Genomic DNA, 26,237 nt, shown 5'->3' with positions numbered 1-26,237 from the left:
CACAGGCAGCATTGGTGTGGTCAGTGGAGGAAGATTGGAAGGAGTGTCTGACACAGTTAGTACTCCCAAAAAATAAATACCGTATATACTCGAGTATAAGCTGAGATTTTCAGCCCAAATTTTTGGGCTGAAAGTGCCCCTCTCGGCTTATACTCGAGTCACGGTAGCGGTGGGGTCGGCGGGTGAGGGCGCTGAGGCATACTTACCTAGTCCCGGCGCTCCTCCTGCCGTCCCACGGTCTCCGGGTGCTGCAGCTCTTCCCCTCTTCAGCGGTCACGTGTGACCGCTCATTAGAAAAATGAATATGGACTCCACTCCCATAGGGGTGGAGCCGCATATTCATTTCTCTAATTAGCGGTAACGGTGACCGCTGATAGAGGAAGAGGCTGCGGCACCGAAGACAAGCTGTCCGGGAGAAAGAGTGGGACGCCGGGAGCAGGTAAGTATCGCATATTCACCTGTCCGCGTTCCACCAGCCGGGCGTCACTCCATCTTCCCAGCGCCGCGCCATCTTCCCGGCGTCTCTGCGCACTGACTGTGCAGGTCAGAGGGCGCGATGACGCATATAGTGTGCATGCCGCCCTCTGCCTGATCAGTCAGTGCGGAGAGACGCCGGGATCGGACGCCGGGAGCTGCAAGCAAGAAAGGTGAGTATGTGTTTTTTTTATTGCAGCAGCAGCAGCAGCAATGGCACAGCTTTCTATGGTACAACAATGGGGCAATAATGAAAGGTGCAGAGCACTATATGGCAGAGCTATGGGACAAAAATGAACGGTGCAGAGCACTATATGGCACAGCTATGGGGCAAAAATGAACGGTGCAGAGCACTATATGGCACAGCTGTGGGGCAAGAATGAACGGTGCAGTACACTATATGGCACAGCTGTGGGGCAATAATGAACTGTGCAGAGCACTATATGGCACAGCTATGGGGCAATAATGAACGGTGCAGAGCACTATATGGCACAGTTATGGGGCAATAATGAACGGTGCAGAGCACTATATGGCACAGCTATGGGGCAATAATGAACGGTGCAGAGCACTATATGGCACAGCTATGGGGCAAAAATGAACGATGCAGAGCACTATATGGCACAGCTATGGGGCAAGAATGAACGGTGCAGAGCACTATATGGCACAGCTATGGGGCAAGAATGAACAGTGCAGAGCACTATATGGCACAGCTATGGGGCAAAAATGAACGGTGCAGAGCACTATATGGCACAGCTATGGGACAAAAATGAACGGTGCAGAGCACTATATGGCACAGCTATGGGGCAAAAATGAACGGTGCAGAGCACTATATGGCACAGCTATGGGGCAATAATGAATGGGGCAATAATGAACGGTGCAGAGCACTATATGGCACCGCTATGGGGCAATAATGAACGGTGCAGAGCATTGTATATGGGGCACAGCTTTATATGGAGCATCTATGGGGCAATAATGAACTGTATGGAGCATTATATGTGGTACATTTTTATATAGAGCATCTTATGGGCCCATCATGAACTGTATGGAGCATTATATGGGGCTCCTGATTCAATATGGATATTGAAAAACACTTAACCTACTGATGTCTCAATTAATTTTACTTTTATTGGTATCTATTTTTATTTTTGACAGTAACCGGTAGCTGCTGCATTTTCCACCCTAGGCTTATACTCGAGTCAATAAGTTTTCCCAGTTTTTTGTGGCAAAATTAGGGGGGGGGTCGGCTTATACTCGAGTATATACGGTAGATGTTAATGTCTCGCAAAACAACAAGACCAAAAAACAAAAGGGTGGCATACTTAGGTACAGGGGTGGGCTCCTCTGTTGAGTTTCAGACATAGTAATTTGGCGCTAAGTATTTACTGGTGTCAATATAGGACACTGACCCTGACTATTTTAACTAGCATCATACATGTCAACAAATTGGTATTGTCAGTGCCAGGCATTGAAGGATGTCAGCGCATAGACTAAACATTGGTGGAGCTGTGAGAGATAATTTTGCAAGTGGTAGAGCACTCTTCAGACAAACGGCACTCTCACGGGTGCTTGCATCAAGTGGCGAAACCACGGCCCCGTGGGGGGAGTTAGCCCATTTAGGGAGGTGTAAACATGTCGTATGCTGGACAAACAGCTGCTGCAAATTAAGAGATTGGAACAGTCAGTAAGACCAGTCCACAAGCAAGACCTTTTTATAGGAAAGCTAGGTGTCAGCCGGGAAAGGTGGGGCAAAATAATTAGAAATCCATGAGTGGTTCATTTTAATGAAGGTTAGATCATCAACATTTTGGGTAGCCAGACGAGTCCTTTTTTCGGTCAATATTGAACCAGCAGCACTGAATACTCTTTCTGATAGCACACTAGCTGCTGGGCAAGCAAGCTCCTGCAATGCATATTCTTCCAATTCAGGCCAAGTGTCTATTTTGGATGCCCAGTAATCAAATGGGAATGACGGTTGAGGGAGAACATCGATAAGGGATGAAAAATAGTTAGTAACCATACTGGACAAATGTTGTCTCCTGTAACTTTGAATTGATGCTGCAGTACCTGTCCTGTCTGCGGTCAATGCGAAATCACTCCACAACCTGGTCAGAAAACCCCTCTGTCCAACGCCACTTCTGATTTGTGCACCTCTAACACCATCACCGGCACTGTGTGCTGGGAATGCCTGAATCAAACGGTCTACAAGAGTTGCTTGTTTGGTTGCTAATATTTGTTCGAGGTTCTCATGTGGCATGATATTTTGCAATTTGCCTTTATAGCGAGGATCAAGGAGGCAGGCCAACCAGTAATCGTCATCGGTCATCATTTTAATAATGCGTGGGTCCCTTTTGAGGATACGTAAGGCATAATTCGCCATGTGGGCCAAAGTTCCAGTTGTCAAATCTGCGGTTGTGCTGGGTTGAGGGGCAGTTTCAGGCAAATCTACGTCATTTGTCTCCCTCAAAAAACCTGAACCCGGCCTTGCAGCGCCACCAGTTTCTATTGGCCCCGGAGAAGCTTCCTCATTCAAAAAATACTCAACCCCATCATCCTCCACGTCCTCCTCCTCTTTGCCCACTACCTCGTCCTGTAGACTGCCCTGACCAGACAATGGCTGACTGTCATCAAGGCTTCCCTCTTCCTCGGCTGCAGACGCCTGCTCCTTTATGTGCGTCAAACTTTGCATAAGCAGACGCATTAGGGGGATGCTCATGCTTATTATGGCGTTGTCTGCACTAACCAGCCATGTGCATTCCTCAAAACACTGAAGGACTTGACACAGGTCTTGTACCTTCGACCACTGCACACCTGACAACTCCATGTCTGCCATCCAACTGCCTGCCCGTGTATGTGTATCCTCCCACAAATACATAACAGCACGCCTCTGTTCGCAGTCTCTGAAGCATGTGCAGTGTGGAGTTCCACCTTGTTGCAACGTCTGTTGTGAATTCCGCTCTTGGGCTCCCTCCGGTGGTTGTAAGTGGCACTTTTGTGAGTTCTGCTCTTGGGCTCCCTCTTGTGGTTTCTAGTGGTATGGCTGCTCCTTGGAGTTAGCTGTCATCAGCTGCCTCCACTTATCGTCCGCTATTTAAGTCTGGCTCTTTCTTCAGCCTGTGCCACTTGTCAATGTTTCCTGGCTGGATTCACATCTCTGCTTGGATTCTCCTGGTTTCCTGACCAGATCTGCAAAGATAAGTTCTGGCTTTGCTCATTTCGGTCCACATGTTGTGGACTTGTTGTTCTGTGCATGCTATGTTTGTCCAGCTTGTCAGTATGGATTTTTTCTGTTAGCCGGAAGCTCTGGGAAGCAGATTTACCCTCCACACCTTTAGTCAGGTGTGGAGATTTTGTAAACTCTGTGTGGATTGTTTTGTAGTTTTTATACTGACCACACAGTATCCTTTCCTGTCCTATCTATCAAGCTAGACTGGCCTCCTATGCTAAAATCTGATTTCATTTCTGCGTATGTTATTTTCCCCTCCTCTCACCGTCAATATTTGTGGGGGGCTATCTTTCCTTTGGGGATTTTCTCTGAGGCAAGATAGGTTTCCTGTTTCCATCTTTAGGGGAAGTTAGATCTTAGGCTGTGCCGAGGGGTCTAGGGAGCGTCAGGTACCCCCCACGGCTATTTTTAGTTGCGCCGCTAGGTTCAGGGTTTGCGGTCAGTACAGATACCACCTCCTTCAGAGCTTGTCTCATGTTGTTCCTAAACCACCAGATCATAACAAACGTCGAAGATTAGGCGATGCTGGGGAAGGTTCAAAAACCGCTGATGGTTCTGCATACGGCTGGAGTGTACGGGCGAATGGCGGATATGCGAGCAAAGTCTGCGCACTTTGAGGAGCAGGTCGGGTAACCCCCGATAACTTTTCAGGAAACACTGCACCACCAGGTTTAAGGTGTGAACCAGGCAAGGAATGTTTTTCAGTTGTGAAAGGGCTATGGCAGCCATAAAATTCCTTCCATTATCACTCACTACCTTGCCTGCCTCAAGATGTACACTGCCCAGCCATGACTGAGTTTCTTGCTGCAAGAACTCGGACAGAACTTCTGCGGTGTGTCTGTTGTCGCCCAAACACTTCATAGCCAATACAGCCTGCTGACGCTTGCCACTAGCTGTCCCATAATGGGACACTGTTGTGAATTCTGCTTTTGGGCTCCCTCCTGTGGTTGTAGATGGTAATGCAGTTGTGCCTGGACTGCAGGATTGGACAGGTGTATCTGCTAATTGCAAGGCTGACTGGGGTATTTAGCTTTGCTAGACTCTTTAGTCCCTGCCAGTTGTCAATGTTTCTTGTGAAGTGTTGGATCACTTTCTGGCTTCTCCTGCTCGCTGCCAATTTCAGCAAAGATAAGTGTTTGGTTTTTGTTTCTGTGGCACACTGCCGGTGTGCTTGTTTCAGTTTTATTCCTGCTCTGATTGTAGGATTCACTGGAGTTGCAGATATACGCTCCTGCATCTTTTAGTAGATGTAGGAAGTTTTGGTATATTCTGCTGTGGATGTTTTGAAGGGTTTTTTACTGACCGCACAGAACTCTGTCCTATCCTGTCCTATCTAGCTAGAGTGGCCTCCTGTGCTAATCCTGTTTTTCTGCCCGTGTATGATTTTTCCTCTCCGACTCACCGCCAATATTTGTGGGGGGCTGTCTATCCTTTGGGGATTTTCTCTGAGGCAAGATAGTATTCCTATTTCCATCTTTAGGGGTATTTAGTTCTCCGGCTGTGACGAGGTGTCTAGGTGTGTTAGGTACACTCCACGGCCACTTCTAGTTGCGGTGTTAAGTTCAGGATTGCGGTCAGTACAGTGGCCACTTTCTCCAGTGAAAGTTCTCATGCAGTTCCTAGGTCACCGGATCATAACAGGACACCTCGTGTGCAACAGTGGCAGCTGCGGATGGAGTGCTCGTGCGACTGCGGTCTGTGGACGAGCTCTCGCTTCTGCAGGAGGACGAGGGGGAGGGGGGGCAAACACCTACAGCCAACTGTTTGCTAGACTGTGGGCTAGGCAGAACTGTCCCAATATTGCTGTCCCCTGTGGACCCTGCATCCACCACATTAACCCAGTGTGCCGTGATGGACACGTAACGTCCCTGGCCATGCCTACTGCTCCATGCATCTGTTGTCAGGTGCACCTTTGTACTCACAGATTGCCTGAGTGCATGGACGATGCGGTCTTCTACATGCTGGTGGAGGGCTGGGATGGCTTTTCTCGAAAAGAAGTGTTGACTGGGTAGCTCGTAGCTTGGTACAGCGTAGTCCATCAGGGCTTTGAAAGCTTCGCTTTCAACTAACCGGTGGGGCATCATCTCTAACGAGATTAATAATAATAATAATAATAATCTTTATTTATATAGCGCCAACATATTCCGCAGCGCTTTACAGTTTAACAGTTTCAAACACAACAGTCATAGGTAACAATGTTAACAATACAGTAATAAAGCAAAATAAGACGACCCTGCTCGTGAGAGCTTACAATCTACAATGAGGTGGGGGAGATACAAAGTACAGGTGTGTATTTACAATGATGTATTTACAATGATGGTCCAGCCATCTTCAGGGGGTGGGGGGTAGATGGAGATAGTGAATGGGCTACACACACACAAACATAAAATTACTGATTAGGGAACGTGATAGGCCGCTCTGAACAAACGAGTTTTGGGCGAGCGCCTAAAACTAGTCTAGCAATGTGGGCGTTCAAACCCTGTGTACGCGGATGCGAGGATGAGTACTTCCTTTTCCTAACGAGAGTCTCATGTAGGGTGAGCTGGACTGAAGAGCTGCAGATCGTGGAACTAGCGGGCGTGCCGGTGGACATGGCAGACAGAGAGGGTTGGAGATGGTATTCTTGCTGGTGCCCTACATGCAGTGTTTCCTACCACGATCCTGGTGATTCCCTGATTGCTTTGGACTGGCGACGACACCTGCACATTTACTGCAGGTGGTGCGGGAAATGGTGGGCTTACAGTGAGGGAAGGGATGTAGCGTTGCTGACTAGCTTCATTGGCCGAGGGTGCTAAAACCTTAAGGGACGTTTGGTAGTTAGTCCAGGCTTGCAAATGCATGGTGGTTAAATGTCTACGCATGCAACTTGTATTTAGACTTTTAAGATTCTGACCTCTGCTTAAGGTAGTTGAACATTTTTGACAGATGACTTTGCGCTGATCATTTGGATGTTGTTTAAAAAAATGCCAGACTGCACTCTTTCTACTATCGGATACCTTTTCAGGCATTGCAGACTGAGCTTCTTTAACCGGATGGCCACGCTGTCCTACAACTGGTTTTGGTTTTGCCACGCGTTTTTGGCCAGATACGGGCCTGGCAGATGGAACCTGTTGCGATGTTGATGCCTGCTGCAGCTCCTCCTCCTCCGCTTCAGAGCTACTGCCGCCTGCACCCTGTTCCCCCAATGGCTGCCAATCGGGGTCAACAACTGGGTCATCTATGACCTCCTCTTCTATCTTGTGTGCAACTTCGTCTGTGTCACCGTGTAAGCCGGTGGTATAGCGTTCGTGACGGGGCATCATAGTCTCATCAGGGTCTGATTCTGGATCAGTACACTGCGAGGGCAATGTTCTGGTCTGAGTCAAAGGAACAGCATAGTAATCTGGCTGTGGCTGTGCATCTGTGCACTCCATGTCCGATTCAACTTGTAATGGGCATGGCCTGTTACCGTTCCTGGGTTAGAAAGTGAAACAGTTATGTGTAAAGAGTTCCATGGAGTAACCCGTTGTGTCGCCTGACGCATCCTCCTCTGTAGCTCTTGGTGAAGAAGACAAGGAAGCGACTTGTCCTTGACCGTGAACATCCACTAACGACGCGCTGCTTTTACATTTAGCAGTTTCAGAAGAGGAGGCGAAAGAGCTAGGGAATGAGTCAGCAAGGAAAGCCAAAACTTGTTCTTGCTGCTCCGGCTTTAAAAGTGGTTTTCCTACTCCCAGAAAAGGGAGCGTTCGAGGCCTTGTGTAGCCAGACGACGAACCTGGCTCAACAACTCGAGACTTCGGTGCTATATTGCTTTTCCCACGACCACCTGATGCTCCACCACCACTACCATCATTACCAGCTGGCAATGACCGCCCACGGCCACGACCTCTTCCACCAGACTTCCTCATTGTTTGAAAAACGTAACCAAACTAACGGTATTTGTTACTGTAAAACCAGTTACAAGGTGAACTCAAACTTCTGTTGGATTTATATATCCCTTTATAGGTGGGTGAGTGTTATGAAAGGTAATTCAGTACCACAATGGACATAGAGGTCAGCGCACATTAAGTGACCTGGCAATAACCCAAAAAACAAGAACGACCTCTGAGACGTGGGAACTCTGTTGACCGCAATCCCTAATCCTCTCCAACCACACTAAAGGCAGCCGTGGATTGCGCCTAACGCTCCCTATGCAACTCGGCACGGCCTGAGAAACTAGCTAGCCTGAAGATAGAAAATAAGCCTACCTTGCCTCAGAGAAATACCCCAAAGGAAAAGGCAGCCCCCACATATAATGACTGTGAGTTAAGATGAAAAGACAAACGTAGAGATGAAATAGATTTAGCAAAGTGAGGCCCAACTTTCTGAACAGAGCGAGGATAGGAAAGGTAACTTTGCGGTCAACACAAAACCCTACAAAAACCACGGAAAGGGGGCAAAAAGATCCTCCCTACCGAACTAACGGCACGGAGGTACACCCTCTGCGTCCCAGAGCTTCCAGCAAGCAGAAAAAAACAAATTGACAAGCTGGACAGAAAAAAAACAGCAAACAAATAGCAAAGCGGAACTTAGCTATGCAGAGCAGCAGGCCACAGGAACGATCCAGGAGGAAACAGGTCCAATACTAGAACATTGACTGGAGGCCAGGATCAAAGCACTAGGTGGAGTTAAATAGAGCAGCACCTAACGACTTCACCACATCACCTGAGGAAGGAAACTCAGAAGCCGCAGTACCACTTTCCTCCACTAACGGAAGCTCACAGAGAGAACCAGCCAAAGTACCACTTGTGACCACAGGAGGGAGCTCTGCCACAGAATTCACAACAGGTGAGACTGCAGGGAAAATCAGGCCCAATGTATAACAGTACACAGCTTCAGTGGCAGACAGATATGCCACTAACAGGACTGACGCAGATGCAGACACTACCAATAAAAATCTCCCCCTTTTTATTTTTTCTGGGAGAATATTGAAGAAATGTGTCCCACTCTTATACAGTATATGTTCTGTGGTATAAAATGAAAGACAGATGCCCCACACACGACTGGCACAGAGGCAGAATTGCCAATCTTAATCTCCCACTTTTTTTTTTTTTATTGGAGAATTGGCAAGAAATCAGGCCCACTGTTAAGCTGCCATCACACTAGCAGTATTTGGTCAGTATTTTACATCAGTATTTGTAAGCCAAAACCAGGAGAGGAACAATTAGAGGAAAAGTATAATAGAAACATATGCACCACTTCTGCATTTATCACCCACTCCTGGTTTTGGCTGAGAAATACTGATGTAAAATACTGACCAAATACTGCTAGTGTGATGGCAGCCTTAGACTGTATGTTTTCTGTGGCACAAAATGAGAGACAGAGACTGGCACTGAGGCAGAAATGCCAATCTTAATCTCCCACTTTTTTTTGTAACTTTATTGTGGGAGAACTGTCAAGAAATCAGGCCCAGTGTTACACACTAGGTTTTCTGTGGCACAAAATAAAAGACAGATGCCACACACACGACTGGCACTGAGGCAGAATTGCCAATCTTAATCTCCCACTATTTTTTTTTCCTGGGAGAATTATAAAAAAATCAGGCCCAGTATTACACACTAGGTTTAATGTGGCACAAAATGAGAGACAGATGCCACACACAGGACTGGCACAGAGGCAGAATTGCCAATCTTAATCTCCCATTATTTTTTTTTTATTTATGGGAGAATTGGCAAGAAATCAGGCCCACTGTTAGACTGTATGTTTTCTGTGCCAGAAAATGAGACACAGATGCCACACACAGGACTGCCACTGATGCAGATCTGCCAATTTTAATCTGCACCCCTTTTTTTTTTTTCCTTCAGGGAGACTAGTGAATAAATCTAGGCCACTGTATTAGAGTATATTTTCTGTGGCAGAAAGTGGCTTGAAGAGATATAACGAAAAAAAAAAAAAAAAAAAAAAGGGACTGTCCTACAATTACTATCTCCCTTCAGTAATCTCAGCAAAGTATGGCAGGCAGCAATAACAAGGAGTGGACTGCTGCACAAAAAAGTCATAAGTGTGGACAAACAAACAAGATAGCTGTGCAGAAAGGAAGGAGCAACAGGATTTGTGCTTTGAAAAAAAGCAGTTGGTTTGCACAGCGGCGTACAAACAGCAATGCAGCTATCAGGGAGCCTTCTAGGGCATCCCAATGAGCTACAGCGCTGAGGAAAAGAAAATGTAGCCTCCACTGTCCCTGCAAACAAAAGGTGGTGTTGGACAGTGGAAATCGCTACAGCACAAGCGGTTTGGGGGTTAATGTAAACTGCCTGACGCTATCCCTGCTTCTGTCGAAGCGGCAGCAACCTCTCCCTATGCTCAGATCAGCAGCAGTAAGATGGCGGTCGGCGTGCATGCCCCTTTATAGCCCCTGTGACGCCGCAGAAAGCAAGCCAATCACTGTAATGCCCTTCTCTAAGATGGTGGGGACTGAGACCTATGTCATCACGCTGCCCACACTCTGCGTCCACCTTCATTGGCTGATAAATGGCGCTTTTCGCGTCACTGAAACGCGACTGGCGCGAAAGTTGCGTACCGCGTGGCCGACCCCACACAGGGATCGGGTCGGGTTTCATGAAACCCGACTTTGCTAAAAGTCGGCAACTTATGAAAATGACTGATCCGTTTCGCTCTACCCTAGTGCCCACTTTACATTTAATAATGTCCCCTAAGTTCCCTCATGTACTGCTCCATTATACACAGTATGGTGAGCTCAAAGCTTCCATATACACAGTATAAGGCCCCCACAGCTCCCCTATACACAGTATGATGATTCTATAACTCCCCGATACACCGTATGATGTTCTCACTGCTCCCCTTTACACAGTATGCTGACAGAGCTCCACTATACAAAATATAATGCCCCCCCCAGAGCTCCCCTATATACAGTGTAATGGGCCATATGCACAATATGCCTTCACAGTTCCCTATACACAGTATGGTGGGTCCACAGCTCCCTTATAAACAGTATAATGGGCCCGCAGCTTCTGTCAAACAGTATGCTGTCCCTCACAGTTTTCCTGTACACAGTATGATGGGGCCACAGCTTCCTTATACACAGTATGATGGGGCCACAGCTTCCTTATACACAGTATGATGGGGCCACAGCTTCCTTATACACAGTATGATGGGGTCACAGCTTCCTTATACATAGTATGATGGGGCCACAGCTTCCTCATACACAGTATAATGTGTGCACAGCTTCCTTATACACAGTATGATGGGGCCGCAGCTCCCTTATACACAGTATGATGGGCCCATAGCTTCCTTATACACAGTATGATGGGCCTGCAGCTCCCTTATACACAGTATGATGGGGCCACAGCTTCCTTATACATAGTATGATGGGGCCGCAGCTCCCTGCCATGATTTGGCAGTCTGCAGTCACATAAAGTGACTGCAGACATTTATTCCAAGCCTTTATCAACTTTATAGTAATAAACTGTTTATTATTAAATTATTAAAGCACCACTCTAGCAGGTTTTTTTTTCCACCGTTGGAGTGGTGTTTTAAGTGCAAGTCCCTGGTCATTTACTCATCCTTCGGCGTATTCACGAGGCTGAAGTTGGTTTCTTATTCGTTCAGTTTCTTATTCAGAGCTGAAGTTGGTTTCTTATTCGTCGGTTTCTTATTCGGCATTTTTTCTTTTCTGTTTTTTATAGGTTTAACAACAAAAAATGATCATCACAATAATAACATACAATGCAGTGAGGTGCCCTGATGTGAATACACTTAAAAACGGCTACAAAAACAATAAAACTGCCACAAAAATGGGCATCAAAGTGGGCACCAAAGAGCGCTGAAGAAAGGGTTAAATGCCTTAGGGCCACTGATCTCACACTGCAGACATATAGAACAGGGCGCCCCACATCACAACCAGTTATTTCCAGCCTGGCCCAAATGGGTTCTGGGCATCAGAACTGGCATCAAAGTGGGCAGACAGTCAATTTTGGCCATTTGAATAAGTAACTGATGTTTTTAAGGGGTTAAATGCCTTTGGGCCACTGATATGAAACGTAAAATTCACAGACAGTGATGCCCTGCATCAAACCCAGGTCTCTTCAGCTTGGCCCAAATGGGTTCTGGGCACCAGAATTGGCATCAAAGTGGGCAAACAGCCCATTTTCACAGATTTGAATAAGTAACTGATGTTTTTAAGGGGTTAAATGCCTTTGGGCCACTTATTTGACACTTACAATACACAGAAAGTGATGCCCTGCATCAAACCCAGGTCCCTTCAGCCTGGCCCAAATGGGTTCTGGGCACCAGAATTGGCATCAAAGTGGGCAAACAGCCCATTTTCACAGATTTGAATAAGTAACTGATGTTTTTAAGGGGTTAAATGCCTTTGGGCCACTGATATGACACTTAAAATACACAGAAAGTGATGCCCTGCATCAAACCCAGGTACCTTCAGCCTGGCCCAAACGGGTTCTGGGCACCAGAACTGGCATCAAAGTGGGCAAACAGCCCATTTTCACAGATTTGAATAAGTAACTGATGTTTTTAAGGGGTTAAATGCCTTTGGGCCACTGATATGACACTTAAAATACACAGACAGTGATGCCCTGCATCAAACCCATGTCCCTTCAGCCTGGCCCAAATGGGTTCTGGGCACCAGAACTGGCATCAAAGTGGGCAAACAGCCCATTTTCACAGATTTGAATAAGTAACTGATGTTTTTAAGGGGTTAAATGCATTTGGGCCACTGATATGACACTTAAAATACACAGTGATGCCCTGCATCAAACCCAGGTCCCTCCAGCCTGACCCAAATGGGTTCTGGGCACCACATCTGGCATCAAAGTGGGCAAACGTCCCTTTTTTACAGATATTAATAAGTAACTGATGTTTTTAAGGGGTTGAATGCCTTTGAGCCACTGATACCACAGTGCATATGTCAGGAAATAGGAAGAAGTCCTGATTACTTCAATTACACATACAGCGCTCTGAGCTGCAATTTCCTCTGCCTGCCCGCACAAGGCTGGAATTCTAAGCCACTCTTTCTCCCTCCCCCCGCTATACGACCGTAATGTACGACGAGCCTGCCAGCGTCATTGAAGAATTTATATGGCCCTGTGCTGCTGTCACGATAATGCCAAAAAATGTCTTATTGTGAATGTAGTTTCAGAAGGACATGGCTAACCACACACACACACACTCACAATTCAGCTGCGACCCCTTTCTCTTCCCCCCCACCCCTCAGCTTCACTCCTACCCGAAACAAAGCCTATGATAGAGACTGAGCAACCTGATACTAATGGTGGGCAGGGTGTGGCTTTAAACTGCAGGTGACCAATCCGGCAAAGCCACCCGTTGTCCCTCCCCTCTCACTCAGGAATGCCTTTGTCTGAGACCTTGGAATAAGGTAAAGAACTGTCCAATCAGTGCATATCATTAACCAGCCCTTTAGTGATGTCACAAGCTCAGAAGTATAAGTCACTAAACTCTTAGACCAGCCTTCAGTCTTGGCGAGGAAGCGATCTAACACAGCTTGGCAAAGCTGTTCCATGCATCTGGATGTATTTATCCTCCTAAGGCTCCTTTCACACTAGCGTCATTTTGGAGAAAAAACGCATCCTGCAAAGTTGTCTGCAGGATGCGTTTTTTCCCCATAGACTAACATTACCGACGTATTTCCACACGTCGCAACCGTCGTGCGACGGTTGTGCCGTGTTGTGGCGGACCACCGGCACAAAAAACGTTCAATGTAACTTTTTTGTGCGTTGTGTCCGCCGCGCAGTCGTGGCCGAAGCTCCGCCCCCTCCTCCTCGCAACTCACAATGAGGCAGCGGATGCGTTGAAACAATGCTTCCGCTGCCCCCATTGTGCGGCGCTTCCTCAGCATGCGTCGGTACCTGGGCTTGTTTGCTGTATTTGTTATCACGCTGCCTGTGCCTTGTTGTACATCCCCTGTTTATCACCATATTTCAAGGCCTGTACATAGGGGTCTGCTCATTGCCCATATCATGTGTACATTCAGGAGCATTACCCCAGAGCACTTTCCCTTATGGATTTGCTTGCAGTCAGAGTAGGGTGCTCCATTTTCTCTTGCTATCTTTAGCACTGTGTGTTTCCATCTCTCACATGCCATTTTAGCTGCTCCTTTCGAATACCTGTTTTTTGTCTCTACTGTTATATTCTTTATTAGTATTTGTTTGTATATTTAATACTTTAATAAAATTATATTAGTATACTTTTGGAGTACCTCTATCTTGTATACACTGACCCGGGCTTACTACCTCTCCCTTTATGATCCTGTGGATCAGGGTTTTATCCGTTGGTTTGGTGTTTTGTTTTTCTAGGTTCATATGTTCAGGCCTAGAGGTACGCCCCCTGTTGGCCGAGAGGGCATTTATGTTTAGGGTTTTTTCTGGAGGAGAGGAGACTCTCCTTCAGGCCCTGGGATCTATATTCATGTAAAAAAAATAATAAAAATAAAAAATATGGGATATACTTACCCTCCGACGGCCCGCGGCTCTCAGCGGCGCAAGAGGCGGCCTCTGTTCCTAAGGATGTATTGAACGAAGGACCTTTGATGACGTCGCGGTCGCGTGACCGGTCGGGTGACCGTGACGTCACCGAAGGTCATTCGATCAATGCATCCTTAGGATCGGAGGCTGGCCCTTGCACCGATGAGAGCCGCTGTCGAAGGGTAAGTGTATCCCATATTTTTTACTTTTATTCTTTTTTTTTACATGAATATGGATCCCAGGGCCTGAAGGAGAGTCTCCTCTCCTTTAGATCCTGGGAACCATACAGGACCGCTCCCTGCACATGCCGTACCTGGCATAGAAGACAACCCCCGACTTTTGAGATGCTTTGCAGGGGTTAAAAAGTCGTCTTATACGCCGGAAAATACGGTACATTACAGATTACAAAATAAAAAAGGATTAACGTTGAAAAGAGAACTTACAGGTTATGTCATGGTATCATCTTGGCTGGCACTGTGGCTTAGGCTACTTTCACATTAGCGTCGGTCTCGGCCCGTCGCAGATCGTCGGGCCCAGGTACCGACGCATGCTGTGGAAGTGCCACACAACGGGGGCAGCGGATGCATTTTTTCCACGCATCCGCTGCCCCATTGTGAGTTGTGGGGAGGAGGGGGCGGAGCTTCAACCGCGAATGTGAGGCCGAAATTGGCGGACATAATGCACAAAAAAAGTTACATTGAACGTTTTTTTTTGCTGGCGGTCCGCCACAACACGGCACAACCGTCGCATGACGGTTGCGACGTGTGGCAATGCGTCTGTAATGTTAGTCTATGGGGAAAAAATGCATCCCGCAGACAACTTTATTATCTTGGCTGGCCTGTGGCTTAGGAGGATAAATACATCCAGATGCATGGAACAGCTTTGCCAAGCTGTGTTAGATCGCTTCCCGGCCAAGACTGAAGGCTGGTCTAAGACTATAGTGATTTATACTTCTGAGCTTGTGACATCACTAAAGGGCTGGTTAATGATATGCACTGATCGGACAGTTCTTTACCTTATTCTAAGGTCTCAGACAAAGGCATTCCTGAGTGAGAGGGGAGGGACAACGGGTGACTTTGCTGGATTGGTCACCTGCAGTTTAAAGCCACACCCTTCCCACCATTAGTATCAGGTTGCCCAGTCTCTATCATAGGCTTTGTTTCGGGTAGGAGTGAAGCTGAGTGGGGGGAAGAGCAAGGGGTCGCAGCTGTATTGTGAGTGTGTGGTTAGCCATGTCCTTCTGAAACTACACTCACAATATGACAATTTTTGGCATTATCGTGACAGCAGCACAGGGCCATATAAATTCTTCAATGAAGCTGGCAGGCTCGTCGTACATTACGGCTGTATAGAGGGGGGAGGGAGAAAGAGTGGCTTAGAATTCCAGCTTTGTGTGGGCAGGCAGAGGAAATTGCAGCTCAGAGTGCTGTATGTGTAATTGAAGTAATCAGGACTTCTTCCTATTTCCTGACATATGCACTGTGGTATCAGTGGCTCAAAGACATTTAACCCCCTTAAAAACATCAGTTACTTATTCAAATCTGCGAAAATGGGCTGTTTGCCCACTTTGATGCCAGTTCTGATGCCGAGAACCCATTTGGGCCAGGCTGGAGGGAGCTCGGTTTGATGCAGGGCATCACTGTTTGTGTATTTTAAGTGTCAGATCTGCGGCTCAAAGGCATTTAACCCTTTAAAAACATCAGTAACTTCTTCAAATCTGTGAAAATGGGCTGTTTGCCCAATTTGATGCCAGTTCTGGTGCCCAGAACCCATTTGGGCCAGGCTGAAGGGACCTGGGTTTGATGCAGGGCATCACTGTCTGTGAATTTTATGTGTCATATCAGTGGCCCAAAGGAATTTAACCCCTTAAAAACATCAGTAACTTCTTCAAATCTGTGAAAATGGGCTGTTTGCCCACTTTGATGCCAGTTCTGGTGCCCAGAACCCATTTGGGCCAGGCTGAAGGGACCTGGGTTTGATGCAGGGCATCACTGTCTGTGAATTTTATGTGTCATATCAGTGGCCCAAAGGCATTTAACCCCTTAAAAACATCAGTTACTTATTCAAATCTGTGAAAATGGGCTGTTTGCTGACTTTGATGCCAGTTCTGGTGCCCAGAACCCATTTGGGCCAGGCTGATGAGACCTGGGTTTGATGCAGGGCATCACTGTCTGTGAATTTTATGTGTCATATCAGTGGCCCAAAGGCATTTAACCCCTTAAAAACATCAGTTACTTATTCAAATCTGTGAAATGGGCTGTTTGCCCACTTTGATGCCAGTTCTGGTGCCCAGAACCCATTTGGGCCAGGCTGAAGAGACCTGGGTTTGATGCAGGGCATCACTTTCTGTGTATTGTAAGTGTCATATCAGTGGCCCAAAGGCATTTAACCCCTTAAAAACATCAGCTACTTATTGAGATGGCCAAAATTGACTGTCTGCCCACTTTGATGCCAGTTCTGATGCCAAGAACCCATTTGGGCCAGGCTGGAAATAACTGGTTGTGATGTGGGGCGCCCTGTTCTATATGTCTGCAGTGTGAGATCAGTGGCCCAAAGGCATTTAACCCTTTCTTCAGCGCTCTTTGATGCCCATTTTTGTGCCAGTTTTATTATTTTTGTAGCCGTTTTTAAGCGTATTCACATCAGGGCTCCTCGCTGCATTGTCTTTTATTATTGTGATGATCATTTTTTGTTGTTAAACCTATAAAAAACAGAAAAGAAAAAATTGCCGAATAAGAAACCGACTTCAGCTCCGAATAAGAAACTGAACGAATAAGAAACCAACTTCAGCCTCGTGGCGTATTCACTATTTTGTGCACTGCTGCAGTGCCACGGCTCAAACTTGTGAGCGCAGCTTCTGACTGGCCAGAAGTTAGAAGCTATGTCACAAGCGCTCAATGTAAGACTATGAGGCTATGTACACACGTTCCGAATATTTCCGCACCGTTTTTGCAAAATTCACAGGTAAAACGTGCTGCGGTTTACCTGTGGATTTACCACAGATTTCCTGCGTTTTTTGTGAAGATTTCGCCCGCGTTTTTACACCTGTGGATTCCTATACAGGAGCAGGTGTAAAACGCTGCAGAATCCGCACAAAGAATTGACATGCTACGGAAAATACAACTCAGCGTTTCCGCGCGGTATTTTCTACACCATGTGCACTGCGGATTTGGTTTTCCATAGGTTTACATGGTACTGTACAACGCATAGAAAACTGCTGCGAATCCGCAGTGGCCAATCCACAGCAGATCCGCAGCCAAATCCGCACCCTGTGCACATAGCCTGAGAGTGAGAAAGAGGCCAGAACGAGGCTCCCATAGACTCACATTGATAAGTGACCTCTGCACTGCTCCATGAAACACTGGGGTAACGGACAGGTCACAAACTGCAGGTGACGGAGCCGAGCAGAGACAAAACAGATGAAAACGCCAGAAGATGAGTATCAGACAGGGGGCAGCGGACTTGGATTTTCAGCACCGCTCCAGCAATGAAATTAAAAAAAATGCTGGAGTGGTGCGGTAAATGTGATGCAGCTCTTGGTTACTATATGGGGGCTTCGTATACTAATACTCATAAAAGACCCAGGTGGTACGTATCAAAAGTCCCCTGCCCTCCCCCCCATCTCCAGCCTCCCCAGACAGCAAATATTACATGTGATGGATCACATATAATATCATAACATTATAATATTCAGCCCCCAGTGCCTTGTCCCCCCACCCCCACTTCAGCCCCAATGCCCAACTCACATCCACCCCCTCAGTGCCCTGTCCCACTTCACCCACCTTCAGCCTCCACAACACTCCCACGGTCTCACATTTACCCCCCAGTGCCCTGTCCCACTTCACCCACCTTCAGCCTCCACAACACTCCCACGGTCTCACATTTACCCCCCAGTGCCCTGTCTCCCCTCCCCCACTTCAGTACCCAATACCCCCATCATCTCACATCCATTCCCTCAGTGCCCTGTCCCCTCTCACCCACTTTCAGCGCCCACAATACCCCCATAGTCTCACATTTACCCCCCAGTGCCCTGTCTCCCCTCCCCCACTTCAGTACCCAATACCCCCATCATCTCACATCCACTCCCTCAGTGCCCTGTCCCCTCTCACCCACTTTCAGCGCCCACAATACCCCCATAGTCTCACATTTACCCCCCAGTGCCCTGTCTCCCCTCCCCCACTTCAGCCCCAATACCCCCATCATCTCACATCCACTCCCTCAGTGCCCTGTCCCACCTCACCCACTTTCAGCGCCCACAACACCCCCATTGTCTCACATTTACCCCTTAGTGCGTTGTCTCCCCTCCCCCACTTCAGTACCCAATACCCCCATCATCTCTCATCCACCCCCTCAGTACCCTGCCCCCCTCACCCACTTTCAGCGCCCACAATACCCCAATAGTCTCACATTCACATCACAGTGACATACCTGAATTTAATAAGCCTAAAACGTTCCATCCCCAGCACTTAATGATGAAGTTTGCAGGCAGGACCAGGAAGTGTCTAGGTGAAATGCAACATGTGGGCACTAGGACCCACGACCCAGCGTGCCTGAGCCAATCCCAGGGTGCACAGAGTGAACAAACTGCAGCTGGGAAAAGCTTCTTCATCAGATCAGACAGGCGAAACCATTCACTGCAGGGGGGAGACTGCAGCCGGCCACTGTGCTAGCAGCGTGCAGAGTCTCCATCAGATGGGAGCAGACATTATACTGCTCTCCTCCTGTGCTGTGTTCTGCCTTGTCACAGCAGTGGTCCTGGCTCCCGGTGGGCCCCTTTATGTGACAGGGCCCGGGGCGATGGCCCCCTCTGCCCCCCCAGTAGCGGCCACTACCTCCTCCTAATCAGGTGAACTGTGCATTATGATGAGCTATTGGACTGTAAGGGTATGTGCACATGATGCAGATTTAGTGCAGAACTGCAGCAGAAACGCTGCAGAACTGCACTGTGATTACAGTACAATGTAAATCAATGTGAAAAAAAGAGCTGTGCACATGGTGCAGAAAAATCCACGCAGAAACGCTGCAGATTTCAAAGAAGTGCATGTCACTTCTTTTGTGCAGTTCTGCAGCGTTTCTGCGCAGATTTTTCTGCACCATGTGCACAGCTCTTTTTTTCACATTGATTTACATTGTACTGCACAGTAACCACAGAAACTGCACAGAAAGGCTACGTTCACATTTGCATTGCGTCGGGCGCAGGTTCGGCGATGCATGCGTCATGCGCCCCTATATTTAACATGAGGGCGCATGGACATGCGTTGTCTTGCGTTTTGTGACGCATACGTCATTTTTGGTGCAAGTGTCAGGGCGTAGAGGACGCAGCAAGTTGCATTTTTTTGCGTCCAAAATCATGCCAAAAAAGGACGCATGCGTCACAAAACAATGCGTTTTGCATGCGTTCTTGTTTGCGTTGTGCATTGTGTCGCCGACGCAGCACCGCACAACGCAAATGTGAACGTAGCCAAACTGCATCAACTCTGCAGATGCAGATTTAGTGCAGAAAATTCGGCACCACATTTCTTACGTGAGCAGAGGGCCCATATACTGTTCTGGCCCAGGGGTCTCATCTGTCTGTGTCCGCCACTGATGTACAGATGTACAGCAGTACGCAGCAGGACAGACGAGAGCCAGGGAGATATCCGATTGCCAGAACTGGGGTCAGGAAGGAATTTTTTCCCCCGTGAGGGGGTTTCTTCACCTTCCTCTGGATCTTTGGGTCCAGTGGCTCTCATCAGGTCCACAATCTCTGCAGCACGTTCTGTGGTCTCCATCGGACCAGACCTGAGAGTCACTGTGACCTTTAAGTTATTAAAGGGCCCATAATATTTTCATTACAATGTTGCTTATTACTGTCCCAATTAAAAAAACAAATAATATATTGTGTCTCATTCACCAAGACCGGCAACAGTAAGGCTTCTTTCACACTAGCGTCGGAATCTCCCCGTTGCAATGCGTCGGGGAGAGATTCCGACGCTAGCGTTTGCTGCATTGCACAATGGAGGCAGCGGATGCATTTTTCCGGCGCATCCGCTGCCCCATTGTAAGGTGCGGGGAGGCGGGGGCGGAGTTCCGGCCGTGCATGCGCGGTCGGAAAAAGCGGTCCGTCGGGAGAAAAAAACGTTACATGTAGGGTTTTTTTCTCCCGACGGTCCGCCAAAGCACGACGCATCCGTCGCAAATGCGTCGTCAATAGAAGTCTATGGGGAAAAAACGCATCCTGCTAGCACTTTTGCAGGATGCGTTTTTTCTGCAAAACGACGCATTGTGACAGATTTAAAAAAACGCTAGTGTGAAAGTAGCCTAAGTAAAGCATATACTTGGAGGGATTTGTGCCAAATTTTGCACCTATTTATTAGAATAAGATAGATACATTTGAATAGGATAGATACACAATTGCTGTTAAAGGGAACCTGTCAGCAGATTTTTACTATGTAATCTGAGAACAGCATGATGTAGGGGCAGAGAACCTGATTCCGGTGATGTATCACTTACTGGACTGCTTGGTGCAGTTTTGATAGAATCCCTGCTTTCTCTATGGTGAATGCAGTAGTGTTCAGAATGGTAAGCCCTGTGTAAACCCACCTACAATCCTGTTTTGCAGCTTTCTGTGTACAAACTGGAAATCAAAGTTGAGTGTGGGATTACACAGATTAGTGTGACTGGCTTGCACCTGAGGCCTAGCTCGGAAGAGATAATCTCCTGCTGATAAAACACTGATTGTATTGAAACTATAACACACAGCCTAATAAGTGACATATCCCTGGAATCAGGATCTCTTGCTCTACATCTTGCTGCTCTCCGATTAAATAGCAAAAACCTGCTGACAGATTCTCTTTGATCATGTACATGTTCTGTTTGGTATATCCCAGAGCAATGTCAACCATGCGTCTCACCAACTCTGCAGACGTGAGCGGTGTTGGACAACCACTTTACTGTATATATAATCAACATATTCAGACTTAGATAAAAATTGCTGAACAAACAGATCCAGAATACAATTAAAACATCAAATACTTTATTAATAGAATATTATAAAAGCCATAAATGTTTAGAACAATACAAAAAAGTGTAAAAGAGCCCTATCTAGGGGGGACTCTGGGTTATAATATGTAATACATACTATTAAAGACCCGTGTCAGAGACAAGTATACCCCAATATTCAATGATAAGACATGAGAAAGTGGGCAAGCAAACATATCTGCTCAATAGAAGCTGCCTAAGTGTGCAGTAGTATAGGGAATACAGTGGGGCAAAAAAGTATTTAGTCAGTCAGCAATAGTGCAAGTTCCACCACTTAAAAAGATGAGAGGCGTCTGTAATTTACATCATAGGTAGACCTCAACTATGGGAGACAAACTGAGAAAAAAAAATCCAGAAAATCACATTGTCTGTTTTTTTATCATTTTTTTTTGCATATTATGGTGGAAAATAAGTATTTGGTCAGAAACAAACAATCAAGATTTCTGGCTCTCACAGACCTGTAACTTCTTCTTTAAGATTCTCCTCTTTCCTCCACTCATTACCTGTAGTAATGGCACCTGTTTAAACTTGTTATCAGTATAAAAAGACACCTGTGCACACCCTCAAACAGTCTGACTCCAAACTCCACTATGGTGAAGACCAAAGAGCTGTCAAAGGACACCAGAAACAAAATTGTAGCCCTGCACCAGGCTGGGAAGACTGAATCTGCAATAGCCAACCAGCTTGGAGTGAAGAAATCAACAGTGGGAGCAATAATTAGAAAATGGAAGACATACAAGACCACTGATAATCTCCCTCGATCTGGGGCTCCACGCAAAATCCCACCCCGTGGGGTCAGAATGATCACAAGAACGGTGAGCAAAAATCCCAGAACCACGCGGGGGGACCTAGTGAATGAACTGCAGAGAGCTGGGACCAATGTAACAAGGCCTACGATAAGAAACACACTACGCCACCATGGACTCAGATCCTGCAGTGCCAGATGTGTCCCACTGCTTAAGCCAGTACATGTCCGGGCCCGTCTGAAGTTTGCTAGAGAGCATTTGGATGATCCAGAGGAGTTTTGGGAGAATGTCCTATGGTCTGATGAAACCAAACTGGAACTGTTTGGTAGAAACACAACTTGTCGTGTTTGGAGGAAAAAGAATACTGAGTTGCATCCATCAAACACCATACCTACTGTAAAGCATGGTGGTGGAAACATAATGCTTTGGGGCTGTTTCTCTGCAAAGGGGCCAGGACGACTGATCCGGGTACAGGAAAGAATGAATGGGGCCATGTATCGTGAGATTTTGAGTGCAAACCTCCTTCCATCAGCAAGGGCATTGAAGATGAAACGTGGCTGGGTCTTTCAACATGACAATGATCCAAAGCACACCAGCAGGGCAACAAAGGAGTGGCTTCGTAAGAAGCATTTCAAGATCCTGGAGTGGCCTAGCCAGTCTCCAGATCTCAACCCTATAGAAAACCTTTGGAGGGAGTTGAAAGTCCGTGTTGCCAAGCGAAAAGCCAAAAACATCACTGCTCTAGAGGAGATCTGCATGGAGGAATGGGCCAACATACCAACAACAGTGTGTGGCAACCTTGTGAAGACTTACAGAAAACGTTTGACCTCTGTCATTGCCAACAAAGGATATATTACAAAGTATTGAGATGAAATTTTGTTTCTGACCAAATACTTATTTTCCACCATAATATGCAAATAAAATGTTAAAAAAACAGACAATGTGATTTTCTGGATTTTCTTTTCTCAGTTTGTCTCCCATAGTTGAGGTCTACCTATGATGTAAATTACAGACGCCTCTCATCTTTTTAAGTGGTGGAACTTGCACTATTGCTGACTGACTAAATACTTTTTTGCCCCACTGTAAATAATACATATTACCAGAAGCAGAGACGATGGTTGCCACACACCAACCACAGCGCCCCTTAGGGGTGATGAGGCTTGAGGAAGGCAGAGAAATCTGCCGAAACGTTGCTGCTAATGGATCAGTAAGGCCACGGTTATTCACTTTGATTTTTGGAGTGCTGCCGGTTTTTTTTTCAGATTGTGTGTATGTATATATATATATATATATATATACAGTGGGGCAAAAAAGTATTTAGTCAGTCAGCAATAGTGCAAGTTCCACCACTTAAAAAGATGAGAGCTGTCTGTAATTTACATCATAGGTAGACCTCAACTATGGGAGACAAACTGAGAAAAAAAAATCCAGAAAATCACATTGTCTGTTTTCTTAACATTTTATTTGCATATTATGGTGGAAAATAAGTATTTGGTCAGAAACAAAATTTCATCTCAATACTTTGTAATATATCCTTTGTTGGCAATGACAGAGGTCAAACGTTTTCTGTAAGTCTTCACAAGGTTGCCACACACTGTTGTTGGTATGTTGGCCCATTCCTCCCTGCAGATCTCCTCTAGAGCAGTGATGTTTTTGGCTTTTCGCTTGGCAACACGGACTTTCAACTCCCTCCAAAGGTTTTCTATAGGGTTGAGATCTGGAGACTGGCTAGGCCACTCCAGGACCTTGAAATGCTTCTTACGAAGCCACTCCTTCGTTGCCCTGGCGTTGTGCTTTGGATCATTGTCATGTTGAAAGACCCAGCCACGTTTCATCTTCAATGCCCTTGCTGATGGAAGGAGGTTTGCACTCAAAATCTCACGATACATGGCCCCATTCATTCTTTCATGTACCCGGATCAGTCGTCCTGGCCCCTTTGCAGAGAAACAGCCCCAAAGCATGATGTTTCCACCACCATGCTTTACAGTAGGTATGGTGTTTGATGGATGCAACTCAGTATTCTTTTTCCTCCAAACACGACAAGTTGTGTTTCTACCAAACAGTTCCAGTTTGGTTTCATCAGACCATAGGACATTCTCCCAAAACTCCTCTGGATCATCCAAATGCTCTCTAGCAAACTTCAGACGGGCCCGGACATGTACTGGCTTAAGCAGTGGGACATGTCTGGAACTGCAGGATCTGAGTCCATGGTGGCGTAGTGTATTACTTATGGTAGGCCTTGTTACATTGGTCCCAGCTCTCTGCAGTTCATTCACTAGGTCCCCCCGCGTGGTTCTGGGATTTTTGCTCACCGTTCTTGTGATCATTCTGACCCCACGGGGTGGGATTTTGCGTGGAGCCCCAGATCGAGGGAGATTATCAGTGGTCTTGTATGTCTTCCATTTTCTAATTATTGCTCCCACTGTTGATTTCTTCACTCCAAGCTGGTTGGATATTGCAGATTCAGTCTTCCCAGCCTGGTGCAGGGCTACAATTTTGTTTCTGGTGTCCTTTGACAGCTCTTTGGTCTTCACCATAGTGGAGTTTGGAGTCAGACTGTTTGAGGGTGTGCACAGGTGTCTTTTTATACTGATAACAAGTTTAAACAGGTGCCATTACTACAGGTAATGAGTGGAGGAAAGAGGAGACTCTTAAAGAAGAAGTTACAGGTCTGTGAGAGCCAGAAATCTTGATTGTTTGTTTCTGACCAAATACTTATTTTCCACCATAATATGCAAAAAAAAATGATAAAAAACAGACAATGTGATTTTCTGGATTTTTTTTTCTCAGTTTGTCTCCCATAGTTGAGGTCTACCTATGATGTAAATTACAGACGCCTCTCATCTTTTTAAGTGGTGGAACTTGCACTATTGCTGACTGACTAAATACTTTTTTGCCCCACTGTATATATATATATATATATATATATATATATTTATTTAACCCCTTTAACCCCTTCATGACCTTGGAATTTTTCTTTTTTCCGTGTTCGTTTTTCACTCCCCTCCTTCCCAGAGCCATAACTTTTTTATTTTTCCATCAATTTGGCCATGTGAGGGCTTATTTCTTGCGGGTTGAGTTGTACTTTTGAACGACATCATTGGTTTTAGCATGTCGCTAGAAAATGGGAAAAAAATTCCAAGTGCGGTGAAATTGCAAAAAAAGTGCAATCCCACACTTGTTTTTTGTTTGGCTTTTTTGCTAGGTTCACTAAATGCTAAAACTCACCTGCCATTATGATTCTCCAGGTCAGTACGAGTTCATAGACTCCTAACATGACTAGGTTATTTTTTATCTAAGTGGTGAAAAAAAATTCCAAACTTTGCTAAAAAAAAAAAAAAAAATTGCGCCATTTTCCGATACTCGTAGCGTCTCCACTTTTCGTGATCTGGGGTCGGTTGAGGGCTTATTTTTTGCGTGCCGAGATGACGTTTTTAATGATAGCATTTTGGTCCAGATACGTTCTTTTGATCGCCCGTTATTATTTTAATGCAATGTCGCGGCAACCTAAAAAACGTAATTTTGGCGTCTTTTTTATTGATTTATTTTGATTGGGGTGAAAGGGGGGTGATTTAAACTTTTATATTTTTATTTTTTTCACATTTTTTTTAACTTTTTTTTTTTTACTTTTGCCATGCTTCAATAGCCTCCATGGGAAGCTAGAAGCAGGCACAGCATGATCACCTCTGCTAGATAGCAGCGATCTGCTAATCGCTGCTATGTAGCAGAAATGGAGGTGTGCTGTGAGCGCCGACCACAGGGTGGCGCTCACAGCCACCGGTGATCAGTAACCATAGAGGTCACTAGGACCTCTATGGTTACCATCCTGACGCATCGCCGACCCCCGATCATGTGACGGGGGTCGGCGATGACGTCATTTCCGGCCGCCCGGCCGGAAGCGGTAGTTAAATGCCGCTGTCTGCGTTTGACAGCAGCATTTAACTAGTTAATAGGTGCGGGCAGATCGCGATTCTGCCCGCGCCTATTACGGGCACATGCCAGCTGTTCAAAACAGCTGACATGTCCCGGCTTTGATGCGGGCTCACCGCCGGAGCCCACATCAAAGCAGGGGATCTGACCTCCGACGTACTATCCCGTCCAAGGTCAGAAAGGGGTTAATTTAATAGCTAGAACGGCCAAATTTTGCCCATACACACTACTAACATTAATAGTGTGGAATATGCAAAAAAAAATGGGTATATGAGATGGTTTACTGTATGTAACCATGTCTCATATCATGTCGGGTTTAGGAAGGAGAAAGCAAAAGCCGGTAATTGAATTACCGGCTTTCTGCTA

At 46.4% G+C, this 26,237-nt stretch overlaps 1 protein-coding gene across 1 annotated transcript in view; it reads right to left on the bottom strand.

Annotated features, from left to right (window-relative positions):
- Positions 1-19,019, bottom strand: part of LOC138676250 (protein kinase C delta type-like) — a 60,188-nt gene extending 41,169 nt beyond the window's left edge. The window contains exon 1 of the mRNA XM_069765359.1: positions 18,604-19,019. The gene's annotated coding sequence lies outside the window, so the exon portion shown is untranslated. The remainder of the gene's footprint in view (positions 1-18,603) is intronic.
- Between the last annotated feature and the right edge of the window lie 7,218 nt (positions 19,020-26,237).

The sequence above is a fragment of the Ranitomeya imitator genome, chromosome 4, assembly GCF_032444005.1.
Source record: "Ranitomeya imitator isolate aRanImi1 chromosome 4, aRanImi1.pri, whole genome shotgun sequence".
NCBI lineage: Eukaryota > Metazoa > Chordata > Amphibia > Anura > Dendrobatidae > Ranitomeya > Ranitomeya imitator.
Note: the sequence above shows the minus strand (reverse complement) of the source record. Positions and strands in the feature narration are given on the sequence as shown.